At 55.7% G+C, this 12,873-nt stretch overlaps 24 non-coding genes across 24 annotated transcripts; 6 read left to right on the top strand and 18 right to left on the bottom strand.

The window, feature by feature from the left end:
* Positions 1-168: 168 nt before the first annotated feature.
* Trnam-cau lies at positions 169-241 on the bottom strand. Its single transcript has one exon. It is a non-coding gene; the product is annotated as a tRNA-Met (tRNA).
* A 375-nt stretch (positions 242-616) lies between these two features.
* On the bottom strand, positions 617-687 carry Trnag-gcc. Its single transcript has one exon. It is a non-coding gene; the product is annotated as a tRNA-Gly (tRNA).
* A 340-nt stretch (positions 688-1,027) lies between these two features.
* Trnaa-ugc lies at positions 1,028-1,099 on the top strand. Its single transcript has one exon. It is a non-coding gene; the product is annotated as a tRNA-Ala (tRNA).
* A 592-nt stretch (positions 1,100-1,691) lies between these two features.
* Trnai-aau lies at positions 1,692-1,765 on the bottom strand. Its single transcript has one exon. It is a non-coding gene; the product is annotated as a tRNA-Ile (tRNA).
* A 546-nt stretch (positions 1,766-2,311) lies between these two features.
* Trnam-cau lies at positions 2,312-2,384 on the bottom strand. Its single transcript has one exon. It is a non-coding gene; the product is annotated as a tRNA-Met (tRNA).
* A 375-nt stretch (positions 2,385-2,759) lies between these two features.
* Trnag-gcc lies at positions 2,760-2,830 on the bottom strand. Its single transcript has one exon. It is a non-coding gene; the product is annotated as a tRNA-Gly (tRNA).
* Positions 2,831-3,170: 340 nt separating this feature from the next.
* Trnaa-ugc lies at positions 3,171-3,242 on the top strand. The gene has a single exon. It is a non-coding gene; the product is annotated as a tRNA-Ala (tRNA).
* Positions 3,243-3,834: 592 nt separating this feature from the next.
* Trnai-aau lies at positions 3,835-3,908 on the bottom strand. The gene has a single exon. It is a non-coding gene; the product is annotated as a tRNA-Ile (tRNA).
* Positions 3,909-4,454: 546 nt separating this feature from the next.
* Positions 4,455-4,527, bottom strand: Trnam-cau. The gene has a single exon. It is a non-coding gene; the product is annotated as a tRNA-Met (tRNA).
* A 375-nt stretch (positions 4,528-4,902) lies between these two features.
* On the bottom strand, positions 4,903-4,973 carry Trnag-gcc. The gene has a single exon. It is a non-coding gene; the product is annotated as a tRNA-Gly (tRNA).
* A 340-nt stretch (positions 4,974-5,313) lies between these two features.
* On the top strand, positions 5,314-5,385 carry Trnaa-ugc. The gene has a single exon. It is a non-coding gene; the product is annotated as a tRNA-Ala (tRNA).
* A 592-nt stretch (positions 5,386-5,977) lies between these two features.
* On the bottom strand, positions 5,978-6,052 carry Trnai-aau. The gene has a single exon. It is a non-coding gene; the product is annotated as a tRNA-Ile (tRNA).
* Positions 6,053-6,598: 546 nt separating this feature from the next.
* Positions 6,599-6,671, bottom strand: Trnam-cau. Its single transcript has one exon. It is a non-coding gene; the product is annotated as a tRNA-Met (tRNA).
* A 375-nt stretch (positions 6,672-7,046) lies between these two features.
* Trnag-gcc lies at positions 7,047-7,117 on the bottom strand. The gene has a single exon. It is a non-coding gene; the product is annotated as a tRNA-Gly (tRNA).
* A 340-nt stretch (positions 7,118-7,457) lies between these two features.
* On the top strand, positions 7,458-7,529 carry Trnaa-ugc. Its single transcript has one exon. It is a non-coding gene; the product is annotated as a tRNA-Ala (tRNA).
* A 592-nt stretch (positions 7,530-8,121) lies between these two features.
* Positions 8,122-8,195, bottom strand: Trnai-aau. The gene has a single exon. It is a non-coding gene; the product is annotated as a tRNA-Ile (tRNA).
* A 546-nt stretch (positions 8,196-8,741) lies between these two features.
* On the bottom strand, positions 8,742-8,814 carry Trnam-cau. The gene has a single exon. It is a non-coding gene; the product is annotated as a tRNA-Met (tRNA).
* Positions 8,815-9,189: 375 nt separating this feature from the next.
* Positions 9,190-9,260, bottom strand: Trnag-gcc. The gene has a single exon. It is a non-coding gene; the product is annotated as a tRNA-Gly (tRNA).
* Positions 9,261-9,600: 340 nt separating this feature from the next.
* On the top strand, positions 9,601-9,672 carry Trnaa-ugc. Its single transcript has one exon. It is a non-coding gene; the product is annotated as a tRNA-Ala (tRNA).
* A 592-nt stretch (positions 9,673-10,264) lies between these two features.
* On the bottom strand, positions 10,265-10,338 carry Trnai-aau. Its single transcript has one exon. It is a non-coding gene; the product is annotated as a tRNA-Ile (tRNA).
* Positions 10,339-10,884: 546 nt separating this feature from the next.
* Positions 10,885-10,957, bottom strand: Trnam-cau. Its single transcript has one exon. It is a non-coding gene; the product is annotated as a tRNA-Met (tRNA).
* A 375-nt stretch (positions 10,958-11,332) lies between these two features.
* Positions 11,333-11,403, bottom strand: Trnag-gcc. The gene has a single exon. It is a non-coding gene; the product is annotated as a tRNA-Gly (tRNA).
* Positions 11,404-11,743: 340 nt separating this feature from the next.
* Trnaa-ugc lies at positions 11,744-11,815 on the top strand. The gene has a single exon. It is a non-coding gene; the product is annotated as a tRNA-Ala (tRNA).
* Positions 11,816-12,407: 592 nt separating this feature from the next.
* On the bottom strand, positions 12,408-12,481 carry Trnai-aau. The gene has a single exon. It is a non-coding gene; the product is annotated as a tRNA-Ile (tRNA).
* Positions 12,482-12,873: the final 392 nt, after the last annotated feature.

Below are 12,873 nucleotides of genomic sequence, written 5' to 3'. Positions count from 1 at the left end.
ATGCTTTTGGCTTCATGCTCTACTGGGAGAAGAGGAAAAGGAAAGCTGTCAGTATCAATAACAGGAAGTATAAATTTTCTCTCTGAAGCGTTGAAACGTTGTGGATAACAAACAAGAAATAAGTTCGAGCCCTAGCGACAGCACCACCGTGAGTCACAGAAAATTAAATGCCCCGGGTGAGGATCGAACTCACGACCTTAAAATTATGAGACTTACGCGCTGACTACTGCGCTACCGAGGCACGGGGCGGACCGTTGGTCCTGGGAACTGGGCAAGTAGCGTACCCATTGTTAGACGCAGAGATACACTACTTGGTGGATAACGTGTTCTGTTGCTACACGTGCATTGCCGGCCCAGTTGATTGTGGTGGTGCTGCAGCTTTTGCAACGATGGGCAGTACTCCCCGTCGTTCAAGTTCATTGCCTCGGAGGCACCTGGACACAGCAACTTGTGAGGCCAGGCCGACGCCAGTCCGCAGAACATGACGCGAGCGTCTGAGTGGGGAACCGCGCGTGCTGCGTTCTCGGTTCTTCTCAAGGGAATCCCGCTATACATTCTTGTGGATCGTGCATCTCAAGCGCGCAAGCCACACGGCACCGCGGGAAAAGCAAAACGATGCATCGGCCGGGAATCGAACCCGGGCCGCCCGCGTGGCAGGCGAGCATTCTACCACTGAACCACCGATGCTCAGACCAGTAGCAATCTTTCGCTGCTTCCCGAGCAGATGTCTCGAGATAACGTGAGACTGCCGTCAAGCGCCGTAGCATTCTGTCGAGAAAATGCTGCAGACGCTGAATCCTGCACTGTACTGCCTAAAAATGCCGCCAGAACGCCGTCCTCTGCGTCCTCTTGCGTCGCCGGCGCCGACTCTTGCCAAAGGGTGCGAAATGTGCATGGATACGCCGTGCGAATGCATCTGCATGTGCTCCCCTAGCCTACCTCGTAATGCGCCTAGGGCTACGATCACCTTCGGCCGCTGCCGACTGGCGGGAAGCCGACACAGCGCGGCGTGGGGGCGCCCGGTTGTGCGGTGGTGGTGTAAAGGTCAGCATAGTTGCCTTGCAAGCAGTTGATCCGGGTTCGATTCCCGGCCACCGCAGCAGGCTTTCAGCTTTGCGTATGAGTACTTTTGCCACGCGCCGTTAAATTAATGTTCTTTCTCCCTCTTACTCGCTGCAGACCAGCCTACAGTGTGTCTCGACTTGTCTCGACTTTGCTCAGCTGACGCGAGAGCTGACGCTCTCCAGTCGGCCTATATCAAAACGACAAGCACGAGAAACGACTGAGAGAGGCAGGGAGAGGCGAGGCGGTGGACACACAGCACGCCCCTTCATTTCACGGTGGCGTCTCCCTCACTGAATCGGTCTGCAGCTGCGAAAACAAAGGAGAAAGAAAAATAGGAAGCAAAATTGCCAACAGTACCCTGTGTTCCCATGCGGTCACCCGCCCAAGCACTGACAAGGGCCAAAGTTGTTACACGTCGGCAATCGGGCATTTTCTTTCATTTTCTCTTTGCCGTATGAGAACCAGCGTATTCAACATATTGTGACCATTGCCGAGCGAATGCTGCAGCGCTTCCCGACGAGTCGGGTTCGGATCCTCTGCCAACGTCCACGCACGGCGATGATCTTTTGGTCATCACACTCGCCAGCTGAAATCGGCGCTGCCTTTTCGTAGTAGTAAAAGTCTACTGGCCCGTGGGGGGATCGAACCCACGACCTTCGCGTTATTAGCACGACGCTCTAACCAACTGAGCTAACGGGCCTCGACGCGGACGGTTGCTCAGCCCTACGCTGGAAACACGTCGCATGAAGCCACACGCCACTTCTAGGGTCACCGTGTGTCTGCTTCGCCCGTCTATGTTCTGCTGGCGGTCACGAAACAGTAGCTGTACTGCGAGCAGGACGGGAAACGGCAGCACGCACTGCTGAAACTTGAGACGATTCGTGTGGAAAAAATTCCGTTCCGGTTTCGGCAATCGAGCCCGGGCCTCCGGGGTGATAGCCAGGCATCCTAGCCACTAGATCTCACCGGATTTGGGCGTCCGTTCGACGGATCGGATGGTCTCTCGCACCCTTCTCTCTTTGCGAACGTCATTGCGCATACTGGCTGGCAAGGCGCGCACCTCAAAAGTCTCAGAGCAATGCTTTTGGCTTCATGCTCTACTGGGAGAAGAGGAAAAGGAAAGCTGTCAGTATCAATAACAGGAAGTATAAATTTTCTCTCTGAAGCGTTGAAACGTTGTGGATAACAAACAAGAAATAAGTTCGAGCCCTAGCGACAGCACCACCGTGAGTCACAGAAAATTAAATGCCCCGGGTGAGGATCGAACTCACGACCTTAAAATTATGAGACTTACGCGCTGACTACTGCGCTACCGAGGCACGGGGCGGACCGTTGGTCCTGGGAACTGGGCAAGTAGCGTACCCATTGTTAGACGCAGAGATACACTACTTGGTGGATAACGTGTTCTGTTGCTACACGTGCATTGCCGGCCCAGTTGATTGTGGTGGTGCTGCAGCTTTTGCAACGATGGGCAGTACTCGCCGTCGTTCAAGTTCATTGCCTCGGAGGCACCTGGACACAGCAACTTGTGAGGCCAGGCCGACGCCAGTCCGCAGAACATGACGCGAGCGTCTGAGTGGGGAACCGCGCGTGCTGCGTTCTCGGTTCTTCTCAAGGGAATCCCGCTATACATTCTTGTGGATCGTGCATCTCAAGCGCGCAAGCCACACGGCACCGCGGGAAAAGCAAAACGATGCATCGGCCGGGAATCGAACCCGGGCCGCCCGCGTGGCAGGCGAGCATTCTACCACTGAACCACCGATGCTCAGACCAGTAGCAATCTTTCGCTGCTTCCCGAGCAGATGTCTCGAGATAACGTGGGACTGCCGTCAAGCGCCGTAGCATTCTGTCGAGAAAATGCTGCAGACGCTGAATCCTGCACTGTACTGCCTAAAAATGCCGCCAGAACGCCGTCCTCTGCGTCCTCTTGCGTCGCCGGCGCCGACTCTTGCCAAAGGGTGCGAAATGTGCATGGATACGCCGTGCGAATGCATCTGCATGTGCTCCCCTAGCCTACCTCGTAATGCGCCTAGGGCTACGATCACCTTCGGCCGCTGCCGACTGGCGGGAAGCCGACACAGCGCGGCGTGGGGGCGCCCGGTTGTGCGGTGGTGGTGTAAAGGTCAGCATAGTTGCCTTGCAAGCAGTTGATCCGGGTTCGATTCCCGGCCACCGCAGCAGGCTTTCAGCTTTGCGTATGAGTACTTTTGCCACGCGCCGTTAAATTAATGTTCTTTCTCCCTCTTACTCGCTGCAGACCAGCCTACAGTGTGTCTCGACTTGTCTCGACTTTGCTCAGCTGACGCGAGAGCTGACGCTCTCCAGTCGGCCTATATCAAAACGACAAGCACGAGAAACGACTGAGAGAGGCAGGGAGAGGCGAGGCGGTGGACACACAGCACGCCCCTTCATTTCACGGTGGCGTCTCCCTCACTGAATCGGTCTGCAGCTGCGAAAACAAAGGAGAAAGAAAAATAGGAAGCAAAATTGCCAACAGTACCCTGTGTTCCCATGCGGTCACCCGCCCAAGCACTGACAAGGGCCAAAGTTGTTACACGTCGGCAATCGGGCATTTTCTTTCATTTTCTCTTTGCCGTATGAGAACCAGCGTATTCAACATATTGTGACCATTGCCGAGCGAATGCTGCAGCGCTTCCCGACGAGTCGGGTTCGGATCCTCTGCCAACGTCCACGCACGGCGATGATCTTTTGGTCATCACACTCGCCAGCTGAAATCGGCGCTGCCTTTTCGTAGTAGTAAAAGTCTACTGGCCCGTGGGGGGATCGAACCCACGACCTTCGCGTTATTAGCACGACGCTCTAACCAACTGAGCTAACAGACCTCGACGCGGACGGTTGCTCAGCCCTACGCTGGAAACACGTCGCATGAAGCCACACGCCACTTCTAGGGTCACCGTGTGTCTGCTTCGCCCGTCTATGTTCTGCTGGCGGTCACGAAACAGTAGCTGTACTGCGAGCAGGACGGGAAACGGCAGCACGCACTGCTGAAACTTGAGACGATTCGTGTGGAAAAAATTCCGTTCCGGTTCCGGCAATCGAGCCCGGGCCTCCGGGGTGATAGCCAGGCATCCTAGCCACTAGATCTCACCGGATTTGGGCGTCCGTTCGACGGATCGGATGGTCTCTCGCACCCTTCTCTCTTTGCGAACGTCATTGCGCATACTGGCTGGCAAGGCGCGCACCTCAAAAGTCTCAGAGCAATGCTTTTGGCTTCATGCTCTACTGGGAGAAGAGGAAAAGGAAAGCTGTCAGTATCAATAACAGGAAGTACAAATTTTCTCTCTGAAGCGTTGAAACGTTGTGGATAACAAACAAGAAATAAGTTCGAGCCCTAGCGACAGCACCACCGTGAGTCACAGAAAATTAAATGCCCCGGGTGAGGATCGAACTCACGACCTTAAAATTATGAGACTTACGCGCTGACTACTGCGCTACCGAGGCACGGGGCGGACCGTTGGTCCTGGGAACTGGGCAAGTAGCGTACCCATTGTTAGACGCAGAGATACACTACTTGGTGGATAACGTGTTCTGTTGCTACACGTGCATTGCCGGCCCAGTTGATTGTGGTGGTGCTGCAGCTTTTGCAACGATGGGCAGTACTCCCCGTCGTTCAAGTTCATTGCCTCGGAGGCACCTGGACACAGCAACTTGTGAGGCCAGGCCGACGCCAGTCCGCAGAACATGACGCGAGCGTCTGAGTGGGGAACCGCGCGTGCTGCGTTCTCGGTTCTTCTCAAGGGAATCCCGCTATACATTCTTGTGGATCGTGCATCTCAAGCGCGCAAGCCACACGGCACCGCGGGAAAAGCAAAACGATGCATCGGCCGGGAATCGAACCCGGGCCGCCCGCGTGGCAGGCGAGCATTCTACCACTGAACCACCGATGCTCAGACCAGTAGCAATCTTTCGCTGCTTCCCGAGCAGATGTCTCGAGATAACGTGGGACTGCCGTCAAGCGCCGTAGCATTCTGTCGAGAAAATGCTGCAGACGCTGAATCCTGCACTGTACTGCCTAAAAATGCCGCCAGAACGCCGTCCTCTGCGTCCTCTTGCGTCGCCGGCGCCGACTCTTGCCAAAGGGTGCGAAATGTGCATGGATACGCCGTGCGAATGCATCTGCATGTGCTCCCCTAGCCTACCTCGTAATGCGCCTAGGGCTACGATCACCTTCGGCCGCTGCCGACTGGCGGGAAGCCGACACAGCGCGGCGTGGGGGCGCCCGGTTGTGCGGTGGTGGTGTAAAGGTCAGCATAGTTGCCTTGCAAGCAGTTGATCCGGGTTCGATTCCCGGCCACCGCAGCAGGCTTTCAGCTTTGCGTATGAGTACTTTTGCCACGCGCCGTTAAATTAATGTTCTTTCTCCCTCTTACTCGCTGCAGACCAGCCTACAGTGTGTCTCGACTTGTCTCGACTTTGCTCAGCTGACGCGAGAGCTGACGCTCTCCAGTCGGCCTATATCAAAACGACAAGCACGAGAAACGACTGAGAGAGGCAGGGAGAGGCGAGGCGGTGGACACACAGCACGCCCCTTCATTTCACGGTGGCGTCTCCCTCACTGAATCGGTCTGCAGCTGCGAAAACAAAGGAGAAAGAAAAATAGGAAGCAAAATTGCCAACAGTACCCTGTGTTCCCATGCGGTCACCCGCCCAAGCACTGACAAGGGCCAAAGTTGTTACACGTCGGCAATCGGGCATTTTCTTTCATTTTCTCTTTGCCGTATGAGAACCAGCGTATTCAACATATTGTGACCATTGCCGAGCGAATGCTGCAGCGCTTCCCGACGAGTCGGGTTCGGATCCTCTGCCAACGTCCACGCACGGCGATGATCTTTTGGTCATCACACTCGCCAGCTGAAATCGGCGCTGCCTTTTCGTAGTAGTAAAAGCCTACTGGCCCGTGGGGGGATCGAACACCACGACCTTCGCGTTATTAGCACGACGCTCTAACCAACTGAGCTAACGGGCCTCGACGCGGACGGTTGCTCAGCCCTACGCTGGAAACACGTCGCATGAAGCCACACGCCACTTCTAGGGTCACCGTGTGTCTGCTTCGCCCGTCTATGTACTGCTGGCGGTCACGAAACAGTAGCTGTACTGCGAGCAGGACGGGAAACGGCAGCACGCACTGCTGAAAATTGAGACGATTCGTGTGGAAAAAATTCCGTTCCGGTTCCGGCAATCGAGCCCGGGCCTCCGGGGTGATAGCCAGGCATCCTAGCCACTAGATCTCACCGGATTTGGGCGTCCGTTCGACGGATCGGATGGTCTCTCGCACCCTTCTCTCTTTGCGAACGTCATTGCGCGTACTGGCTGGCAAGGCGCGCACCTCAAAAGTCTCAGAGCAATGCTTTTGGCTTCATGCTCTACTGGGAGAAGAGGAAAAGGAAAGCTGTCAGTATCAATAACAGGAAGTATAAATTTTCTCTCTGAAGCGTTGAAACGTTGTGGATAACAAACAAGAAATAAGTTCGAGCCCTAGCGACAGCACCACCGTGAGTCACAGAAAATTAAATGCCCCGGGTGAGGATCGAACTCACGACCTTAAAATTATGAGACTTACGCGCTGACTACTGCGCTACCGAGGCACGGGGCGGACCGTTGGTCCTGGGAACTGGGCAAGTAGCGTACCCATTGTTAGACGCAGAGATACACTACTTGGTGGATAACGTGTTCTGTTGCTACACGTGCATTGCCGGCCCAGTTGATTGTGGTGGTGCTGCAGCTTTTGCAACGATGGGCAGTACTCGCCGTCGTTCAAGTTCATTGCCTCGGAGGCACCTGGACACAGCAACTTGTGAGGCCAGGCCGACGCCAGTCCGCAGAACATGACGCGAGCGTCTGAGTGGGGAACCGCGCGTGCTGCGTTCTCGGTTCTTCTCAAGGGAATCCCGCTATACATTCTTGTGGATCGTGCATCTCAAGCGCGCAAGCCACACGGCACCGCGGGAAAAGCAAAACGATGCATCGGCCGGGAATCGAACCCGGGCCGCCCGCGTGGCAGGCGAGCATTCTACCACTGAACCACCGATGCTCAGACCAGTAGCAATCTTTCGCTGCTTCCCGAGCAGATGTCTCGAGATAACGTGGGACTGCCGTCAAGCGCCGTAGCATTCTGTCGAGAAAATGCTGCAGACGCTGAATCCTGCACTGTACTGCCTAAAAATGCCGCCAGAACGCCGTCCTCTGCGTCCTCTTGCGTCGCCGGCGCCGACTCTTGCCAAAGGGTGCGAAATGTGCATGGATACGCCGTGCGAATGCATCTGCATGTGCTCCCCTAGCCTACCTCGTAATGCGCCTAGGGCTACGATCACCTTCGGCCGCTGCCGACTGGCGGGAAGCCGACACAGCGCGGCGTGGGGGCGCCCGGTTGTGCGGTGGTGGTGTAAAGGTCAGCATAGTTGCCTTGCAAGCAGTTGATCCGGGTTCGATTCCCGGCCACCGCAGCAGGCTTTCAGCTTTGCGTATGAGTACTTTTGCCACGCGCCGTTAAATTAATGTTCTTTCTCCCTCTTACTCGCTGCAGACCAGCCTACAGTGTGTCTCGACTTGTCTCGACTTTGCTCAGCTGACGCGAGAGCTGACGCTCTCCAGTCGGCCTATATCAAAACGACAAGCACGAGAAACGACTGAGAGAGGCAGGGAGAGGCGAGGCGGTGGACACACAGCACGCCCCTTCATTTCACGGTGGCGTCTCCCTCACTGAATCGGTCTGCAGCTGCGAAAACAAAGGAGAAAGAAAAATAGGAAGCAAAATTGCCAACAGTACCCTGTGTTCCCATGCGGTCACCCGCCCAAGCACTGACAAGGGCCAAAGTTGTTACACGTCGGCAATCGGGCATTTTCTTTCATTTTCTCTTTGCCGTATGAGAACCAGCGTATTCAACATATTGTGACCATTGCCGAGCGAATGCTGCAGCGCTTCCCGACGAGTCGGGTTCGGATCCTCTGCCAACGTCCACGCACGGCGATGATCTTTTGGTCATCACACTCGCCAGCTGAAATCGGCGCTGCCTTTTCGTAGTAGTAAAAGTCTACTGGCCCGTGGGGGGATCGAACCCACGACCTTCGCGTTATTAGCACGACGCTCTAACCAACTGAGCTAACGGGCCTCGACGCGGACGGTTGCTCAGCCCTACGCTGGAAACACGTCGCATGAAGCCACACGCCACTTCTAGGGTCACCGTGTGTCTGCTTCGCCCGTCTATGTTCTGCTGGCGGTCACGAAACAGTAGCTGTACTGCGAGCAGGACGGGAAACGGCAGCACGCACTGCTGAAACTTGAGACGATTCGTGTGGAAAAAATTCCGTTCCGGTTCCGGCAATCGAGCCCGGGCCTCCGGGGTGATAGCCAGGCATCCTAGCCACTAGATCTCACCGGATTTGGGCGTCCGTTCGACGGATCGGATGGTCTCTCGCACCCTTCTCTCTTTGCGAACGTCATTGCGCATACTGGCTGGCAAGGCGCGCACCTCAAAAGTCTCAGAGCAATGCTTTTGGCTTCATGCTCTACTGGGAGAAGAGGAAAAGGAAAGCTGTCAGTATCAATAACAGGAAGTACAAATTTTCTCTCTGAAGCGTTGAAACGTTGTGGATAACAAACAAGAAATAAGTTCGAGCCCTAGCGACAGCACCACCGTGAGTCACAGAAAATTAAATGCCCCGGGTGAGGATCGAACTCACGACCTTAAAATTATGAGACTTACGCGCTGACTACTGCGCTACCGAGGCACGGGGCGGACCGTTGGTCCTGGGAACTGGGCAAGTAGCGTACCCATTGTTAGACGCAGAGATACACTACTTGGTGGATAACGTGTTCTGTTGCTACACGTGCATTGCCGGCCCAGTTGATTGTGGTGGTGCTGCAGCTTTTGCAACGATGGGCAGTACTCCCCGTCGTTCAAGTTCATTGCCTCGGAGGCACCTGGACACAGCAACTTGTGAGGCCAGGCCGACGCCAGTCCGCAGAACATGACGCGAGCGTCTGAGTGGGGAACCGCGCGTGCTGCGTTCTCGGTTCTTCTCAAGGGAATCCCGCTATACATTCTTGTGGATCGTGCATCTCAAGCGCGCAAGCCACACGGCACCGCGGGAAAAGCAAAACGATGCATCGGCCGGGAATCGAACCCGGGCCGCCCGCGTGGCAGGCGAGCATTCTACCACTGAACCACCGATGCTCAGACCAGTAGCAATCTTTCGCTGCTTCCCGAGCAGATGTCTCGAGATAACGTGGGACTGCCGTCAAGCGCCGTAGCATTCTGTCGAGAAAATGCTGCAGACGCTGAATCCTGCACTGTACTGCCTAAAAATGCCGCCAGAACGCCGTCCTCTGCGTCCTCTTGCGTCGCCGGCGCCGACTCTTGCCAAAGGGTGCGAAATGTGCATGGATACGCCGTGCGAATGCATCTGCATGTGCTCCCCTAGCCTACCTCGTAATGCGCCTAGGGCTACGATCACCTTCGGCCGCTGCCGACTGGCGGGAAGCCGACACAGCGCGGCGTGGGGGCGCCCGGTTGTGCGGTGGTGGTGTAAAGGTCAGCATAGTTGCCTTGCAAGCAGTTGATCCGGGTTCGATTCCCGGCCACCGCAGCAGGCTTTCAGCTTTGCGTATGAGTACTTTTGCCACGCGCCGTTAAATTAATGTTCTTTCTCCCTCTTACTCGCTGCAGACCAGCCTACAGTGTGTCTCGACTTGTCTCGACTTTGCTCAGCTGACGCGAGAGCTGACGCTCTCCAGTCGGCCTATATCAAAACGACAAGCACGAGAAACGACTGAGAGAGGCAGGGAGAGGCGAGGCGGTGGACACACAGCACGCCCCTTCATTTCACGGTGGCGTCTCCCTCACTGAATCGGTCTGCAGCTGCGAAAACAAAGGAGAAAGAAAAATAGGAAGCAAAATTGCCAACAGTACCCTGTGTTCCCATGCGGTCACCCGCCCAAGCACTGACAAGGGCCAAAGTTGTTACACGTCGGCAATCGGGCATTTTCTTTCATTTTCTCTTTGCCGTATGAGAACCAGCGTATTCAACATATTGTGACCATTGCCGAGCGAATGCTGCAGCGCTTCCCGACGAGTCGGGTTCGGATCCTCTGCCAACGTCCACGCACGGCGATGATCTTTTGGTCATCACACTCGCCAGCTGAAATCGGCGCTGCCTTTTCGTAGTAGTAAAAGTCTACTGGCCCGTGGGGGGATCGAACCCACGACCTTCGCGTTATTAGCACGACGCTCTAACCAACTGAGCTAACGGGCCTCGACGCGGACGGTTGCTCAGCCCTACGCTGGAAACACGTCGCATGAAGCCACACGCCACTTCTAGGGTCACCGTGTGTCTGCTTCGCCCGTCTATGTTCTGCTGGCGGTCACGAAACAGTAGCTGTACTGCGAGCAGGACGGGAAACGGCAGCACGCACTGCTGAAACTTGAGACGATTCGTGTGGAAAAAATTCCGTTCCGGTTTCGGCAATCGAGCCCGGGCCTCCGGGGTGATAGCCAGGCATCCTAGCCACTAGATCTCACCGGATTTGGGCGTCCGTTCGACGGATCGGATGGTCTCTCGCACCCTTCTCTCTTTGCGAACGTCATTGCGCATACTGGCTGGCAAGGCGCGCACCTCAAAAGTCTCAGAGCAATGCTTTTGGCTTCATGCTCTACTGGGAGAAGAGGAAAAGGAAAGCTGTCAGTATCAATAACAGGAAGTATAAATTTTCTCTCTGAAGCGTTGAAACGTTGTGGATAACAAACAAGAAATAAGTTCGAGCCCTAGCGACAGCACCACCGTGAGTCACAGAAAATTAAATGCCCCGGGTGAGGATCGAACTCACGACCTTAAAATTATGAGACTTACGCGCTGACTACTGCGCTACCGAGGCACGGGGCGGACCGTTGGTCCTGGGAACTGGGCAAGTAGCGTACCCATTGTTAGACGCAGAGATACACTACTTGGTGGATAACGTGTTCTGTTGCTACACGTGCATTGCCGGCCCAGTTGATTGTGGTGGTGCTGCAGCTTTTGCAACGATGGGCAGTACTCCCCGTCGTTCAAGTTCATTGCCTCGGAGGCACCTGGACACAGCAACTTGTGAGGCCAGGCCGACGCCAGTCCGCAGAACATGACGCGAGCGTCTGAGTGGGGAACCGCGCGTGCTGCGTTCTCGGTTCTTCTCAAGGGAATCCCGCTATACATTCTTGTGGATCGTGCATCTCAAGCGCGCAAGCCACACGGCACCGCGGGAAAAGCAAAACGATGCATCGGCCGGGAATCGAACCCGGGCCGCCCGCGTGGCAGGCGAGCATTCTACCACTGAACCACCGATGCTCAGACCAGTAGCAATCTTTCGCTGCTTCCCGAGCAGATGTCTCGAGATAACGTGGGACTGCCGTCAAGCGCCGTAGCATTCTGTCGAGAAAATGCTGCAGACGCTGAATCCTGCACTGTACTGCCTAAAAATGCCGCCAGAACGCCGTCCTCTGCGTCCTCTTGCGTCGCCGGCGCCGACTCTTGCCAAAGGGTGCGAAATGTGCATGGATACGCCGTGCGAATGCATCTGCATGTGCTCCCCTAGCCTACCTCGTAATGCGCCTAGGGCTACGATCACCTTCGGCCGCTGCCGACTGGCGGGAAGCCGACACAGCGCGGCGTGGGGGCGCCCGGTTGTGCGGTGGTGGTGTAAAGGTCAGCATAGTTGCCTTGCAAGCAGTTGATCCGGGTTCGATTCCCGGCCACCGCAGCAGGCTTTCAGCTTTGCGTATGAGTACTTTTGCCACGCGCCGTTAAATTAATGTTCTTTCTCCCTCTTACTCGCTGCAGACCAGCCTACAGTGTGTCTCGACTTGTCTCGACTTTGCTCAGCTGACGCGAGAGCTGACGCTCTCCAGTCGGCCTATATCAAAACGACAAGCACGAGAAACGACTGAGAGAGGCAGGGAGAGGCGAGGCGGTGGACACACAGCACGCCCCTTCATTTCACGGTGGCGTCTCCCTCACTGAATCGGTCTGCAGCTGCGAAAACAAAGGAGAAAGAAAAATAGGAAGCAAAATTGCCAACAGTACCCTGTGTTCCCATGCGGTCACCCGCCCAAGCACTGACAAGGGCCAAAGTTGTTACACGTCGGCAATCGGGCATTTTCTTTCATTTTCTCTTTGCCGTATGAGAACCAGCGTATTCAACATATTGTGACCATTGCCGAGCGAATGCTGCAGCGCTTCCCGACGAGTCGGGTTCGGATCCTCTGCCAACGTCCACGCACGGCGATGATCTTTTGGTCATCACACTCGCCAGCTGAAATCGGCGCTGCCTTTTCGTAGTAGTAAAAGTCTACTGGCCCGTGGGGGGATCGAACCCACGACCTTCGCGTTATTAGCACGACGCTCTAACCAACTGAGCTAACGGGCCTCGACGCGGACGGTTGCTCAGCCCTACGCTGGAAACACGTCGCATGAAGCCACACGCCACTTCTAGGGTCACCGTGTGTCTGCTTCGCCCGTCTATGTTCTGCTGGCGGTCACGAAACAGTAGCTGTACTGCGAGCAGGACGGGAAACGGCAGCACGCACTGCTGAAACTTGAGACGATTCGTGTGGAAAAAATTCCGTTCCGGTTTCGGCAATCGAGCCCGGGCCTCCGGGGTGATAGCCAGGCATCCTAGCCACTAGATCTCACCGGATTTGGGCGTCCGTTCGACGGATCGGATGGTCTCTCGCACCCTTCTCTCTTTGCGAACGTCATTGCGCATACTGGCTGGCAAGGCGCGCACCTCAAAAGTCTCAGAGCAATGCTTTTGGCTTC

This window comes from Schistocerca piceifrons, unplaced genomic scaffold (assembly GCF_021461385.2).
Source record: "Schistocerca piceifrons isolate TAMUIC-IGC-003096 unplaced genomic scaffold, iqSchPice1.1 HiC_scaffold_397, whole genome shotgun sequence".
In the NCBI taxonomy this organism is placed as follows: domain Eukaryota; kingdom Metazoa; phylum Arthropoda; class Insecta; order Orthoptera; family Acrididae; genus Schistocerca; species Schistocerca piceifrons.
This window is presented reverse-complemented; position numbering and strand designations above follow the sequence as displayed.